The sequence below is a fragment of the Ursus maritimus genome, unplaced genomic scaffold, assembly GCF_017311325.1.
Source record: "Ursus maritimus isolate PB19 unplaced genomic scaffold, ASM1731132v1 scaffold_5, whole genome shotgun sequence".
NCBI lineage: Eukaryota > Metazoa > Chordata > Mammalia > Carnivora > Ursidae > Ursus > Ursus maritimus.
The window spans coordinates 45,170,978-45,187,295 of record NW_024426663.1 but is presented as its reverse complement, the minus strand read 5'-3'; the positions used below and the strand labels follow the sequence as shown (position 1 = coordinate 45,187,295).

Here is a 16,318-nt window from a genome sequence, read left to right as displayed (position 1 = left end):
ACATACTGTATGATTTCATTTACATACCATTCTAGAAATTACAAACTAGTCTATAATGACAGAGAGCAGATCAGTGGTTGCCTGCTCATGGAAAGAAAGAATGAGGGGGAACAGGAGAGAAAGGAATTAATTACAAAGGGGCATGAGCAAACATTTGGGGGTGTTGGGTATATTCCTTATCTTGGTGGGGGTGGTTTCATGGGTGTATGCCTATGTCAAAACTTATCAAATTGTATACTTTAAATATATACAGTTTATTGTATGTCAATTTTACTTCAATAAAGCTGTTAACAAAATAAATAAAGGAATTTTATAAGCTCAGACTTGATCTGCCTCAGTGAATTCCATCTGTTGGTGGAGGCAGAGATTGAGGGGCATAACAATTTGGAATTTTCACTTTGGGAAATGACCAAGGAAGACAACCTGCGATGAGGAAAAAAAATATATTGCTGAGCCCTGTGGAAAATTTTGAAGAGGTGAAAAAGTGTTCATTTTCTCTACATTTAATCAACATAGAAGGCCTCAGAGTCAAAAGATATTGGAGCCAGGAAGGATCTTAGAGAAAGAACATGCAGTTAAGTTTTTGTATTTTTCAGATGAGGAAATGAATCCAAGAGAAATAAAGGGCCTTGCATAAAGTCACATAGCTTGCAGAGCCAAGCATAAAATACGAGTCCTCTGAAGCCTAATGTTGTTTTTCTGTACCTAGATATCCTAAACCCTTGGATAATTGTTAATCTAGGTTAGTCTAAGAAAATATGGAAAAAGATAACACCTATCAGACTCAGAGATAATATCTATGAGAATCTTTGAGATAATATCTATGAGATAATATCTATGAGAACCTCTGCCTTCGTACTTTCAGTCCCTAAACCCTCTTAGACAGACATCACTCCTTGTAGGTCAGTAATGCCCTCCTGGCTACCCTCAGAGTCTAGGCAACTTGAAACTATTACTTCTGAGGTGAATTCCTTACAGGCAGAGTCAGTTCAATAATACTTGTCTTAAAAACACAAATTTGGTCCAACGTGATTGATATATTAGGAAACAATATGAGTACACATAGGTACACATTTACCTTTGCTGTGTGAGGTGAGCTCTTATGAGTGAGAAACTGGATGAAAGCAGAACACAGCACTCAGCTGAACCCAGGGGCCTGGGATACCTGAAATGCACATGTGTGTGCACACACACCCCTCAAATACCCACCACCTAGCTCAGTTCACTGAAGGTGTTATGTCGTGCCCATCCACATCTGCTGTTAGAATCTTTCCTCTGAGTTTAGATAACCTACCTTCCCACCACTTGGCAGTGAATCACAAGCTGCAACCCTTTCAACACTATGTCCTCAAATTTAAAGTCTTTTTAAGGCAAAGTGCCATGTTTATTGTGTTGTGAATTTCCTTTTTTTTTTTTTCCAACTTGAAAGTGGTCACTGTTTACTAACTGACCAGATTATAGTCATGGCAGACACGTTAGTTCAACCTTCTATCAAGACTATTGATCTGGTCTTCCCTGCTGCCAGCGTCTCCACCTTCTACAAAATCCATGATCTTTTTCTTCATTCTCCCTCGTGGAGAAGATAATTCGAAGGGCCACAGGAAGTTGTTTCCCTCTCTGAAGCATTTTCCAGCAATTCAGATCACATGAGTAAGATCCTCCATGCAGATGATGCCCTATTTACCAAGAGTTGGAGCAATCAAAGTGTTGTCTGTCAGGACAATTGACTTTTTTGTTGATTTTGCCATGACCACGCTGGTAGATCAATTCATTTACTGATTTCAGGCTTGGGTACCCCATGCAGTGTAGGGCTCCACCATCCTCAACATGTTAACGGAAGCCTTTCTGATCTTCACAGGGCTGCCATGAATAACTGACACAGGTGAGGAACTGTCAACAGCTTCTGGAACTTTGGGCTCACACCATTGTTACCTCTGATCCTGAGAACAAATGCCCATTTGGGTTCCACAGTTACATAGAAGTTACTCACTTTTCAGGGCTCCGGGTGGCTCAGTTGGTTAAGCGTCTGCCTTCAGCTCTGGTCATAATCCCAGAATCCTGAGATTGAGCCCCACTGCTCAGCGGGGAGTCTGCTTCTCCCTCTCCCTCTTTCTCTCCCCCTGCTTATGCTCTCTTTCTCAAATAAATAAATAAAATCTTCTATTTATTTTAAGATTTTATTTATTTATTTGAGAGAAAGCGAGCTAGAGAGAAAGCACAAACGGGGAGGAGCAGAGGGAGAAGCAGGCTGAGCAGTGGGACTTGATCCCAGGACCCTGAGATCATGACCTGAGCCGAAGGCAGACACTTAACTGACTGAGCCACCCAGGTGCCCCATAAATAAAATCCTTAAAAAAAAAAAAAAAAGAAGTTGCTCACTTTTCTTGCCATCCTCACAATTCAAATATTACTTCTGTACATCTGCCAATTTTCCCTAATATGGTGCATGGCTTTTTCATAGATAAGCTTCCTCCTTGCCTTTTGAGGCATCTTTTTGGCAAATTTCTCAGGTGCTTGATCTTCAGCTCTGCAATATTCTTTTTCTTTGTCTTAATGGTTTCTGGCACAGCGGGAACCTTCTTTTTCTCCTCTTCTAGACCCTTTTTTCTCACTGCTTATGAATTTCTTGAGTTATGAGGCTACTTACGAATTTCTTAACCATTTAACATGTGTGAAACTGTGCTGGCATTTTTATTAGGTTCCTATACCTTTTTCTTTATGTGTCACTGATAAAGTTTTGGAGTGTTGTCTCTCTGATCCCATCTTTCCCCACAAGCCCTGTGGTTTTTCTTGCACTGTTGTGCATAGCATGGTGATTTTTACGAGTACCTATGTCGCATTACAGCAGAACTTTATCAGAAGTGTGGGGTAGACCCTTGAAATACTAACCTTGGGTCCAATAGCTATGCCCATGCATGTGTGCGCGCACACGCACACACGCATGCACGCACGCACGCACAGACACAGACACAGTATTGTTTAAATACTACTGGACAGGTGTCCTGTCATATATGTTTGTTTCAGAGCTGACAGGGGAACAAAGTCTCTTTTTCAGAGTCAGCCCACACAAGGATTGTTATTTACAGCATACCCGTCCTTTGTTCCTTCTGAGCAGTGACTGATCTGGATGCAATGAGGACCATTAGCACTGGTCAACCAGCAAAGACAAGTATTAAGTTAGCTTACGTATAATGGATCGGGCTTAGCAGTGACCCACTCTCTTGGCATCTTAGGTGCTAGTAACAATAGAAGTCAAAGCATGTTCTATCACGGTCTGCATCATAAGCCATGTGGGGAACCGAACAGAATGTAGATTCCTGGGCTCCACACCTGAGCTGCCAAATCAGAGCCTCTAAGAGCAGGATCAGGGAATCAGCATGTTTACAGGCACTCCGTCATCCTCGGAAACCCTGAACTTTGAGAACCACTGGATTAGAATGTCTGTGTGAATTGCAGCAAGATGCACAATGCAGAGCCAGGGTTCCTGGGGGCTTGATACACAGCTTAACTACTTTTTACCTGAAACAGCTGGCTCTCCCTCTGTTTTATAGATCATTATGATCCAATTACAATGGCTTTTGTCCAATTTTAGACCACTATTGTTGAGGCTTTGTCATGGGTGCCACACGTTGACCTGCTGTGACAGAGAGGAGGTGGATAAAAAGAAGGAAAAGTGCCAGAGTACTTTGACATATTCGAGTGTCGTTTACGTCAGGTTCATTACGTTCATATCCCAGCTGTCTGTCAAAAATTTTTTAGAACTCTTTTTTAGAACTTTGAATTAAATTCTCTGGTGTGTTCTAAAACAAAAACAGGACACCAATAGCTTTCTAATGAATAATTTCTATATTCTAGAATCTAGCCACTGATTAACCAGTACAAAGATCTGCATTCGTGTACAAGATGGACTGGGAACAAAACAGCAGTTAAAAATTGCAGAGATGTTATGAGTACATTAAAGGAATACAATTATTTTTCTGCAGAAGGTAAGTGTTATTGTGATGTAGCATATACAGTAATGTCTCATAATCACCAGCAAGTGTTCATGTGATGTTTAACATCTTCCACCTTGGAAGAGGAGTCAAGTCACAGGCAAAACAAGGAAAGATCTTAACTTAAAGGAGATCTTAACCCCGTTAAAGAGAACTCTTAAAGAGACCTTGACTCTCTCTTTAGCACACCCAAATACGTATTATAAAATAACTCTCATACTTCCTACACTGGAAGGAAAAAAAGCAAGTTCTGTCTTCTAGTATATGCAAGAGAACATTGTAACAAAGATGTGTTCATTGAAGGAAACAATGAAGAAAATGAACACAAAAGTACAGAATTAAAATGGGTTTGCTTTGTCTCTTTTGAAATCACTGAAACCAGAACTATCAAGATGGAGTTTATTATGCATGCTTCATAAAATGGCACCATGTATCAGAAAATCAATGTGAGATTTAGCTAAGTGCTAGAAACCTCCATTACCAGAAGTTATGCTGACAATTCATCTTGCCCACCTTTTCTAAACAAAACTTGGCTTTACCCATTCAAAAATTCTCACTTTCTAATAGCATGACAAAGTGTCAAGCTTGGTGAGGTATTAAGAGTAAAATACCATGATAACTACAACTTAATTTCAAATATTATAAATATGTATAATGTCCAGAGAAAGAAAAAGCAAATGTAGCAAAATATTAACTATTACTGAATCTAAGAATGAAGTATATGTGCATTTATTGAAGTATCCCTTCAACTTTTCTGATGTTTGAAAATTTTCATAATATAAATTCGAAGGAAAAAAAAGAAATACACAATTTAGCCACTTAAAGTTAATGAAAATATTTAGTCACTCCAGAAACCTCTGTAATCATACCCAAGCCCGTGAGTACAATTTAGTGTGTAATTCTGATTTTATGACTTAGCATGGCACTCCTCAAAAATTATGGCTGAAGAAGAAGGAAGTGTAACCCGAAACTGCCCTACCCACTGCTATTCTTTCAATGCTGAGTATATTCCCCTCCAGAAGTATGACTGGTATATTAAACGTTACGATGGTTTTCTACCTTTAGGCCCATTCTCAAAAGATTTTTCCTCTTTGTATGACTGACTAGTAACTGAATTGTAATGTGGAGATCAAAATGAGAAGCTTCTGCAGAGAACAGGTTTTATGTTGTCTTCAAATCAATGAGATTGTAAAATAGTAAAAGGTTTCTAAATAGACTTGAGTCCATGAATAACATTTTATTTATCAAAATAAATGACAAAGTGGATTTATTCATGGAGTGAAATCATGGAATCGGAATTTTCTCCTGGAAGGGTCACAGATGTTTAAATGTTGTATATGTTTATATTTTTGATATGTATATTTCCGTTGCAGGAACTTGAAGAAACTAATCCATATCAGATTCTCTCTTCTTCTCTCCCTGCCATCATCCTTCTTGTCCAATCCCCACTGCGTCTGTCTCAGCCTTTCATACTTGAAAGATGGCTCTGGGCAAAGGACCACATCTCATCTGCAGAATGAGGAGAAGGGCTAACGCGCCTCCCGGTCCTCCTGGATCCCACATCAGTGTAGCCACATTTTCTTTTGCCAGCAAATTGTCTGGCTTACTCTCCTCACCCCCTGGGAATGCACCAGCCTCAGGATCTCTTCAATCAATACTTTAAATGGCCTTTTTCCTGAAACACGAACAATGAGATTTTTTTCTCTCTGTCGTCTCCCTGCCTCTCACTCTTTCCTTCTTTCTTTTTCCTACCAGCTCCCATTTCTGTAAGTGCAACAACTGATCACTTCCTGAGTTTCTAATATTAGCCCTTAGGTCACCTGACCTATTAACCCTTTCACAGCTGGCTTCCCTCTGCACCTGCTGGACCATTAGTGTTCTAAATTCCCTGGAAACCAAAAGATTTTTAAAACATGCTTAGTACTGCCTGGTTTCCATGCTCCTAGAAATGCAAGTTCATGGCAGGTGATGTGTCTAATGTGGTTAGCTGGGACTAGTTAAACTCTCTACTGGACCTCTTAGGTATAACCCCATGATTTCCCAGTTACTAAATATTTCCATCTACGTCACCATGTGAATAAAGCTCCAGATGCAATGTTAAAGTTCTGACCAGACAGACACAAAAACAGCAGCGCATAGTTTTCTAAAGCACCTTCAAGATCACAGGTATTGTGTATGTTCACCTGCTGCTATTATTAGAAGCACTTCATACTGACTAAGCTGTTATTGAGGATGAAGTGGATTAAGACTTATGGAGCCTGGATGATAAACACATGACACAGGGCTTCGGGGGCAGGCTAGGTGTGTGCAGTTTTATTCTGCACCACACCTTAAACACTCAGCAGGGAAGCCTATGTTCAGGGCACTTCAAATATTTGAATGACTCATCTAAATTGACCTTCCACAACAACCCAACTAACCTCAAGAGACGGGCAAACTGGCAGCTTATGCCACGGTAGAAAGCACTGGAGGGGAAGCAAGGGAACTATAGATGCCCACCAGCTAGGCAGATGAATCACCATGTCCCTCCATGCCTCTGTTTCCCTATGAAGTTCAGGGGCAAGAAAATCTGACTCCTAGTTGTCTTGTGAAGTTTTTTTGGAGGACTGAAGGAAATGCTGGCCAAGTGCTTAGAACAGGGAGTGATGCTGGAGGGCAAGCACATATGGGGTGCCAAGTCCCAGCGGACGCTGAACCCTAGATAGAGGGGCATCATTTCAGTCACTTTTTAATGCAAATGATTTTATTTTATTTTATTTTATTTTATTTATTTTATTTTATTTTGTTTTGTTTTATTTTACTTCATTTTGAGAGAGCCCGTGTGCGTATGGGCGGGGCGGGGCGGGGTGGGGGGGCGGTGTAGGCAGGGGCACAGGGATAGGGAGAGAGAGAATCCCAAGCAGGCTCCATGCCCAGCACAAAGCCCAATGTGGGGCTGGATCCTATGACCCTAAGATCATGACCCTTGCTGGAACCAAGAGTCAGCTTAACTGACTGAGCCACCCAGGCAATCCAATGCAAATGTCTTTATATGATGATCTAATTAGTAACTAGAGAGCCATTAGACACAAAGCTCAACTAAGCTGTGATGTGACTGCCCCTCAAGGAGAATCCTAGAGGTGAAGGCAGAGAGAAAGCAGGAGCCTTTGAGAAGTGTGTGCTTGAGATGATAATCTTTGAAGAACCACATATAATCAGAGGGTGAGAGGGTCAACAAATAGAAGATCCTGCCACTTTCTAGCAGAGACGTTGGAGGAAGACTCCTTGAACTGGGTCAAAGCAGCTGACTTGTGGACCCTACCATCCCCTAAGTGAAGAGAGAGCAGCACGAAGGCAAAGGACACACCCAAGTGAGATCTCTGGATTAATCTAATTTCCCCAGAGGATATCAAGCATAATAAATAATAAAATAAAGCCCATGGAAAAATACCCAAACAAGAGAAAGGGGCATCATCCTCTGATAAAGATAATCCACAGGAATCAGAGAAGAAAACCAAGAAGTTTGGGAAGTTTTACCTCCTCAAAAGAATGCAAAATAACTGACCTCTTCGAAACAGATTCAGAAAAGCATAGGATGGATTAAGATGGAAAGACAATGGAATGAAAAGAAAAGGGAGTGGGGTGAAATGACTCTGAAATCCATAATGAAGACGATAAAGAACAGAATCGGCAATATGGCATCACCTTTCTAGAGGACACTGTAGCAACCTGTGTTAACATCCTTAAATAGACACATGGCCTCTGACCCCACAATATTTCTAGAGGTACCTGGCTGGCTCTGTATATAGAGCGCGACTCTTGAACTCAGGGTTGTGAGTTTGAGCCCCACATTGGGTATAGAGATAGCTTAAAAATAAAATCTTTAAAAATAATAAGAATAGTATTTCTAAAAAATTTAATCCAAGGAAATAGTAGTGCCAATTTGCAAAATACAACTACAGGATGTTACTGAGGGCTTTAAAAAAATTTTTTTTTATTTACTTGAAATAAGATTGAGAGAGAGTGTGTGAGGGAAAGGGAAAAGCAGACTCCCTGCTGAGCAGGGAGCCCTATGCGGGACTCCATCCCAGGACCCTTGGATCATGACCTGAGCCGAAGGCAGACACTTTACCTACTGAGTCATCCAGGTGCCGAGGGCTTTTCTACAGTAGAAAAATGAGTGTTCACCACTAGGGAATTACTGAAATAAATTATGGTATTGATATATCATAATATTAACATGAACATAGCTTTGGGTACCTGTATAGTTTATATATATCATATATCATGCTATATATATAAAATATATACGCTGAAAATCAAGCAGATTACAAAATAATGCATAGACTAAAACCTGAGTTCAATTTTTAAAAAAAAGTCTGTGTGTGAAGCATAGAACAGAAGTCTGGAAAGATCGTATTATTAACTTTTGCTGCATAACAAACCATTCTAAAACTTAGTGGCTTAAAACAACCATTTCTCTAGTTCATTATTTTGTAGGGCAACAAATCTAGGCTGGGTTCATTTGAGCAGCTCTTCTGGCCTTGAGTTTCATCATGCATCTGTGGTCAGCAGCCTATTTGCTGGTTCTAGCTGGTTTAGCACAGTCTCCGCTGTGACAGTTCATCTCTGCTCTTGCTGGTCTCTCATTCCAAGGAAACTAACCTGGGGTTGATCATATTGCCTCCCAGGGTTCTGAAATCAAGAGTGAATCCTGAGCTGAGAACTGGCATATTAATGCTGTTGCATTTTATGGCCAAAGTAAATCATAGGACCACCTCATATTCAAGGGCAGGGAAAAAAGATTCTACCTCTTGATTTAAGGTGCTGCCAAGCCATATTGCAAAGCGATGTGGATATAGGAAAAGGGATCATTGTGGCAATTTTGCATACAATCCACCACAAGGATGTACTAGCATATTAGTGGTACATATTTAGGACATGTAATTACAGGTGATTTTTATTTTACTCCTTATGTTTTCCTATACTAGCAACATCTTTTGCAATAAGCATGTATTACTTTTGTCACTGAAATCAAGTTGCTATTCCCATCTTACCATTTTACAAAAACTTTTTAATGGCATTGCAAAATGATCATGGTATAACCTTGAGTAAAAAAGCATGATAGAAAATTTAAAGGTACATTCACAATATATCCTAAAACATAAAATGCATAGAGAAAGGTTGAGAACATTTATTAAAATGTTAACAATGGTACCATTTAGGTGTACGGTTATGGATATTTTTCTTTTTTTTTTTTTAAGATTTTATTTGTCAAAGAGAGAGAGAGAGATCACAAGCAGGGGGATAGGCAGGCAGAGGGAGAAGCAGGCTCCTCAGTGAGCAAGGAGCCTGAATTGGGATTCTATCCCAGGACCCTGGGATAGTGACCTGAGCCAAAGGCAGATGCTTAACCAACTGACCCACCCAGGCATCCTGGATTTTTTTCTATTTTACTAAAATTCCTAAATTTTCTATTCTTAAAAGAAATTACCTTTTTTTTTTTTTTTTTTAGAGAGAGAGAGAGTGAGCAGGGGGAGGGACAGAAGGGAGAGAATCTCCAGCAGACTCCCCACTGAGCACAGAGCCCCACATGGGGCTCCATCTCATGACCCATGAGATCATGAGCTGAGCAGAAATCATGAGTCCAACGCTTAACCCACTGAGCCACCCAGGTGCCCCTAAAAGAAAGTAACTGGTAAATAAAAAAGTGTTTTGACTCTTGACTATAGAGAATGAACTGAGGGTTGCTAGAGGGAAGGTGGGCAGGGGATGGGCTAAATGGGTGATGGGGGTTAGGGAGGGCCCTTGAGATGAGCACTAGGTATTATTATGTAAGTGATGAATCACTAAATTCTACTCCTGGAACCAATATTACACTATATGTTAACTAAGTAGAATTTAAATAAAAAACTTGAAAAGGAACAAAATAATAAAATAAAACGACATTTAAAAGAAGGCTAAGCATTCATGTCTAAAAGACATCCCGGAACCAACAGTAACAGTGAGCCACACACTGAGAATGATTAACTTGGTTCTCTGCATTTGAAATCTAACGATAGGAAAATCATTTTTTGCTGGAAAACAATGGTGAACTTGTTTGTCTACTTATACAAAAGCATTGAGAAAAATGTCAGTAACAGTGCAAGTCCACATACTCCAACACAATTTAGTCAAACCTCTATATTTTGGAGTTCCTGGACCCTGCCCAGCTGCTATGAAAGCTTCTGCTGTATTGGTTTCTTACAGCTACATCCAACTGACTGGGACTCCAAATGCAGGAGTGACAGATTGATAGGCTCTAACCTCCACCAGCAAGGCCAGATGAATGGGAGGAAGAGAAGCTTCTGGAGGACAGAGGAGACGCTTCTTGTTGAGGCCAGCCTGCACGAGTCTACCCTGGGAGTCAAGGCCTCACCCCAAACCCGGCTCTCCTTGAGAGAACTCATCTCATTCTTCTTTACCAGAATACAAATACTCTCCAATTATGGCTCTCATGCTAGGAGACCTGACAGTGTCCTAGCCAAGGTTCCCAGAAAAAAAGACCCTGAAGCCACAGGTTTATGTGTGGGTGTTTTACCAGGGAACTCAGTCCCAGGCAGGAGTGAGACTCAAAGACAGTGAGGCAGGAAAGAGAAAGAACCACCATGAAGAGGATCTAGCAAGCTGGCCACCAATAATTGATAACTCAAAACCATGAGATTGTGCCCCTGAGAAACCACACCAATGACATCTCAGCATCATCTTGGGAAAAGAAGGGGGAGAAAGGAAAGAATTTATCCATAGGTTCCCATCTTTCATTGGTCAAAATTTCTCCCTATGAGGCTTTAATTCCCCCACACTGCCAGGCTACACTTGAGCAGTACTACTCTTAGATCCAGAAAAGGAGAACTTCTGCCTTGGACTTGAGGCTCTTGACTTGCCCTGCATACCACAAACTCTGTGTAACACACACACACACACACACACACACACACACACACACATTAGAGAGCATGTCTACCACTTGAGATCCTACCATCAGCCCTGGCTCAGCACAACTTGTAACCCTAAACATCTGCTCCTGTTCAGACCCCAGGGGAACCCTTCTTCACATGGCTTGCCCTATTATCCTCAGAACAAAAGGCAACTGTGTCAAAATGCCATGGAAATTTGTGGGTTGTTCCATTGCCAATATTGGAGGCCAACACCCTTTTGGAGTTCAGGGCAGATTTGAGAAGCAGAAGTGCTTAGGTTAGAAAAAGACAAATTTGTTAACTTGTCAAATTCTTCTCAGAAAGCAGGAAGGCAACAGATTCTTTCACAGTGAAGTATTTCCCTATAGTGCCAAGTGTTCTTGTTTTTCTTTGTGTTCCAATTGAAGGCTCTGGAGGAAGTGACAAATTGATGTTGTATTCACAACAGTTGCATATGGTAGCAGAGGAACATTTACAACATCACACAAGTTGTTGTACTCTTAAATTTGTATTGTCTCTCAGATACTAAACCACCTTCTGTATTTTGTTCTGAGGCGGTTACTGGTTCTCTGCAAACTACACTTCTATTTTCTGCCAACAGGGAACACTGGGCGGGGGGGGGGGGGGGGGTGGTTTCGACAGAGATAGAGAGAGCCAGCGAGAGAGGGAACACAAGCAGGGGGAGTGGGAGAGGAAGAAGCAGGCTCATAGCAGAAGAGCCTGATGTGGGGCTCGATCCCAGATCGCCGGGATCACGCCCTGAGCCGAAGGCAGACGCTTAACCGCTGTGCCACCCAGGCGCCCCTTGCTCATCCTTCTTGTTTGCTGATGTCCCTGTTAGCATCACCTCCACACCAGCCCGTCAGCTCGGCAGTGATACCTGGTTTGTGTCCACCTTTATGCGGTGGTCCCACAACCACAATCACAGCATCCACTTAGCCAGGCAGTTCTCCCTGTCCAAAAGTCTCCACCCCAGTTCCACCTTTCTCCAAACTTCTCGTTTCTTCCTCATTCTCCCACCCCTAGGCATGGTATCTTCTACTGATACTACCTTCAAGGTTACCTTTCTGACCCCTTTTCAGTGTTTTTGTCCTCTGATACTGGTTTGACCAATTCCTTAAATATTTGCTGTTAAATCAACTGATGTGATTTCTCTTTTCCTAACTGGCCCGAACCGACACAATAGATCTGAATGAAGCATAACAATTCTTTACAGGGCAATTGGATGGACATTGAGTGCTAGAATTTAAATAAACTTTCAAAAACTGAAGTATAATTTTATTTAAATACTTTGAGTTTTAATTTTTATATTAATGAATTATGATGTATGTTGGCCATTTTAATTTTCATAAATAATCTTGAATATTTTAGAAGGAAAAATATCTTATCTTTAAAACATAATGTATTAGGATTAGAGAGAGAGAGAGAGAGAGACTTATTTCAATGAATTGGATTGGGAGCTTATTGAGGCTGGCAAGTCTGAAATCTATAGGACAGACCAGCAAGGCTGGAAGCTGGTGGGCAAGAACTGATGCTGTGTTCTTGAGGCAGAATTTTTTCTTGTCGGGGAAACCTTAGCTTTTGCTCTGAAGGCCTTTCAACTAATTGGATGAGACCCACTCACATTGTGGAAGGTAATCTTTACTTAAAGTCAACTGATGATAGATGTTAATTACATCTACAAAATACCTCCACAGCAGCATTAGTGTGATTGAGTAACTGAGTAGTATAGCCTAGCCAAGCTGACACATAAACTATCATTTTTATGCTTATAGTAATTTTGTATAAAATACATAAAAAATACATTTTAATTTTAAAATTTATATTAATTTATATTTTTGTAAATATATTTAAGTTTTATGTTCCTTGAATATTGTTATATTTGATTTAGAAATGAAAAATACAAAAGTAGAGCTCAGTAAAATTAAAAAAACAGACCCGCCCCTACTGAAATGTTGACCTGTTGGCTAACATTTTCCTTTCAATACACCCTCTCTGCCCTCACAGGCCCACCCCTGACATCTGCAGAGACTGGAGCAAGAGTACAAATGGAGTCCACTGTATTTTCAGTTTTTTAATCAATAATAAAAATCTCCATTTGTTACAAAATTTGGAGTTGCAGAAATTGCATCTATTTATTCAAGTTGTATATTTGATAAGAATATGTTTCTTGCTCATTTAATTGTTTCTAATGAGTAATTAAAACAGAATTTGTAATGTAATGTCCTGTTTGCTAAATCTATGGTGGTCATACCCAACTGCTCATTCTCCTTATTTTTGAAATTTTGAGCAGACCACCTCTTCCCAAAATTGGAAATCTCTAATACCTCTGCAAAAATGCTCTAATTTGGCAATGTCCTTAAAATATGTTACAACCAGGGTGTAAAAATGTTTATGATCATTGATATTTTCTGTCAAATTGCTTTATAAAAAACTTCATAGCAACTGACTAATGTAAATGTTTTCATTTATTAATTTTGGGCGCTAATGTGGCAGGCCAAACTGATGGTAGGCCAAAAATGATACCTTGTTTTCATTTTAATTATTGCTGAGGTGAAACAGTTTCCCAAGTGTGTGCTTGAATCAACACTGTATATCATACGGTATAAAATTATGTGTAGTTCCTGACCAAGCAATTCTATTTGTTAGTTTATTCTAGAGAAATAATCCAGACTAGGTATAAAAATATTTTTTTTTGGAGTTACTGTAATATTAGAAAATTGTAATGAAGTTCAACTGGTGAGAGCTTACTATTTAATTATAATAAATTTATTTATCAAGTTTATGCAGCCCCTAAAAATGGCTGCTATATTAAGGCTAGATACCATCATGGGGTCACAGGGCAGGAGGAAGGGGTGGGGAGACTCATAAGAAAAGAAAAACCAAGGGGCGCCTGGGTAGCGCAGTCGTTAAGCGTCTGCCTTCAGCTCAGGGCGTGATCCCAGAGTCCTGGGATCGAGCCCCACATCAGGCTCCTCCGCTGGGAGCCTGCTTCTTCCTCTCCCACTCCCCCTGCTTGTGTTCCCTCTCTCACTGGCTGTTTCTCTGTCAAATAAATAAAATCTTTAAAAAAAGAAAAGAAAAGAAAAGAAAAACCAAAAACCAAAAACCAAAACCTCAAGATACTAATCACTTGTACACTTTGAGCAGTTGAAATTTTGTTTTAATGCATTAAAAAGACCAGAAGAAAATTCATCAAAATGCTAATGGTGGTTATATTAGGGTCATAAGATCACAAGTATTTTTTTCTTCTTTAATTGCCTTAAAATTTTCTATAAAGGGACTATATAACTTTTTAATTAGAAGGTTAAAAAAAAGAATTCTATATATTCCACTAAAACTTTTGAACTCATTAAAATCTTCATTATTCAGAGCTAAATGAAGTATTCAACTTCTCACTTCTTTTGGATCACCTTGCTTCATGATTTATTCTGAAGCCAGGAACCCTGGGAAGAGGAGTCCATCAGGTTTTCTTTCATCACCTGCAAACGTGTTTGCATACTGGATTGCCTTTTGTCTTATTGTTTTAAAGAAATATCCTGCCTATTTCCCAAAAACAAATCCCCCAGCTGTGTCCTGGGTTTGAATTCCTTCTTTCTGTCAAAACTTGGCCTCATCCATTGTAACCTCTCCCGTGTGGATTTGCCTCTGCTTTCATTGGATCCTCCCCTGAAGGCTAATGATGCTTAGCATCTTTCCACGTGCTCACTAGTCATGTACATCTTCTTTAGAGACATGCCTATTTGAGTCCTTTGTCTATGTTTTAATGGGGTCATTTGCCAGGGTGCCTGGGTGGCTCAGTCGTTAAGCGTCTGCCTTTGGCTCAGGGCGTGATCCCAGAGTCCTGGGATCGAGCCCCACATCAGGCTCCTCTGCTGGGAGCCTGCTTCTTCCTCTCCCACTCCCCCTTCCTGTGTTCCCTCTCTTGCTGGCTGTCTCTCTCTCCGTCAAATAAATAAAATAAAATCTTTAAAAAAAAAATGGGGTCATTTGCCTTCTCATATTTGAATTGTAAGAGTTCTTTATACATTCTGGATTCAAGTTCCTTATCAAATATATGATTTACAACTATTTTTCCCCCATTCTGTGGGTTGTCTTTTCACTTTCTTGATGGTATTATTCTCAGCACAAAAGCTATTAATTTGGATGAAATCCAATTTAGTCCAACTGAATCTTTTTTCTTTTGTTGCATGTGTTTGGTGTTACATCTCAGAAGGCTTTGCCTATTCTAAATCCATGAAAATTGATCCCTAAGTTTTCTTCTTGTTTTTAAAAAGACTTATTTATTTATTTGAGAGAGAGAGAGAGAGAGGGATGGCACAAGTGGGAGGGGCCAAAGGAGAGGGAGAAAAAGTCTCGAGCAGACTCCACACTGAACCCAGAGCCTGATGTGGGGCTCAATCCCAGGACCCTGAGGTCATGACCTGATCCAAAACCAAGAGTCAGACGCTTAACCAACTGTGCCACCCAGGCGCCCCCCTAAGTTTTCTTCTAAAAATCGTATAGTTTTAGCTTTTACATTTGGGTCTATGATCCATTTTGAGTTAATTTTTTGTATGGTATGACAGCAAGTTCATTCTTTTGCATGTGGCTATCCAGCTGTTTCACCATTTATTGGAAAGACCATTCTTTTCCCCCAATGAATTGTTTTGACGCCCTGTCAAAAATCAATTGATCACAGATGTAAAGGGTATATTTCTGGACTCTGCATTCTGTTACACTGCCCTGTATGTTTATCCTTGGCTAGTACCATACTGTCTTGATTACTTGTAGCTTTGTAGCAAGTTTTAAAATCTGTAAATGTGAATCTTGTCCCTGCTACTTTTGACCTTGGACAGGTTACTTAATCTTCTCTTTTGAGGTTTCTTACTCTGTTCAATGATAATAAAAAGAGTATCTCCTTGAAATTATAAAAATTAGTTTCCACACTCCTGGGGGCAGGGGGAAACAATTTTTCTGTAGCCATAGAAAGTGTAGCCACCATTATCAGATTTCAACATATTTAATCAATCAAGGACAGCTTGCCTCAGAGAATGGACTTCTGCAAGCCAATCAATCAGTGCCAGCCCCACACGTCTGAAAGCCAGTCAGTCAGGAGCACTCCCACTCCATGTGACGCTCTAGGAAAAGGATTCCACTGTCAAATAAATGTGGTAAAAGGCTACATACTCGATTTCCTTTTCAGAGGTTCACAGTGGCTCTATCCTGGATCCAGTTCCCTAGGAAACAGATTGAAATGGAGATTTGTGTGCAGGTAGTGTACTTGGGTTGCCTTTGGAAACACCACCTATAAGGGACTGAGGGAAGGAAAACTGGGCAGAAGGAGAAGTTTCACTACCATGGACTGGCCATCGAGCCCATGGCTGCTGCCACAGGGAGCTTTGGAGCTGG

At 40.3% G+C, this 16,318-nt stretch overlaps 1 pseudogene; it reads right to left on the bottom strand.

The window, feature by feature from the left end:
* Window positions 1-1,424: 1,424 nt before the first annotated feature.
* On the bottom strand, window positions 1,425-2,505 carry LOC103663890 (annotated as a pseudogene).
* Window positions 2,506-16,318: the final 13,813 nt, after the last annotated feature.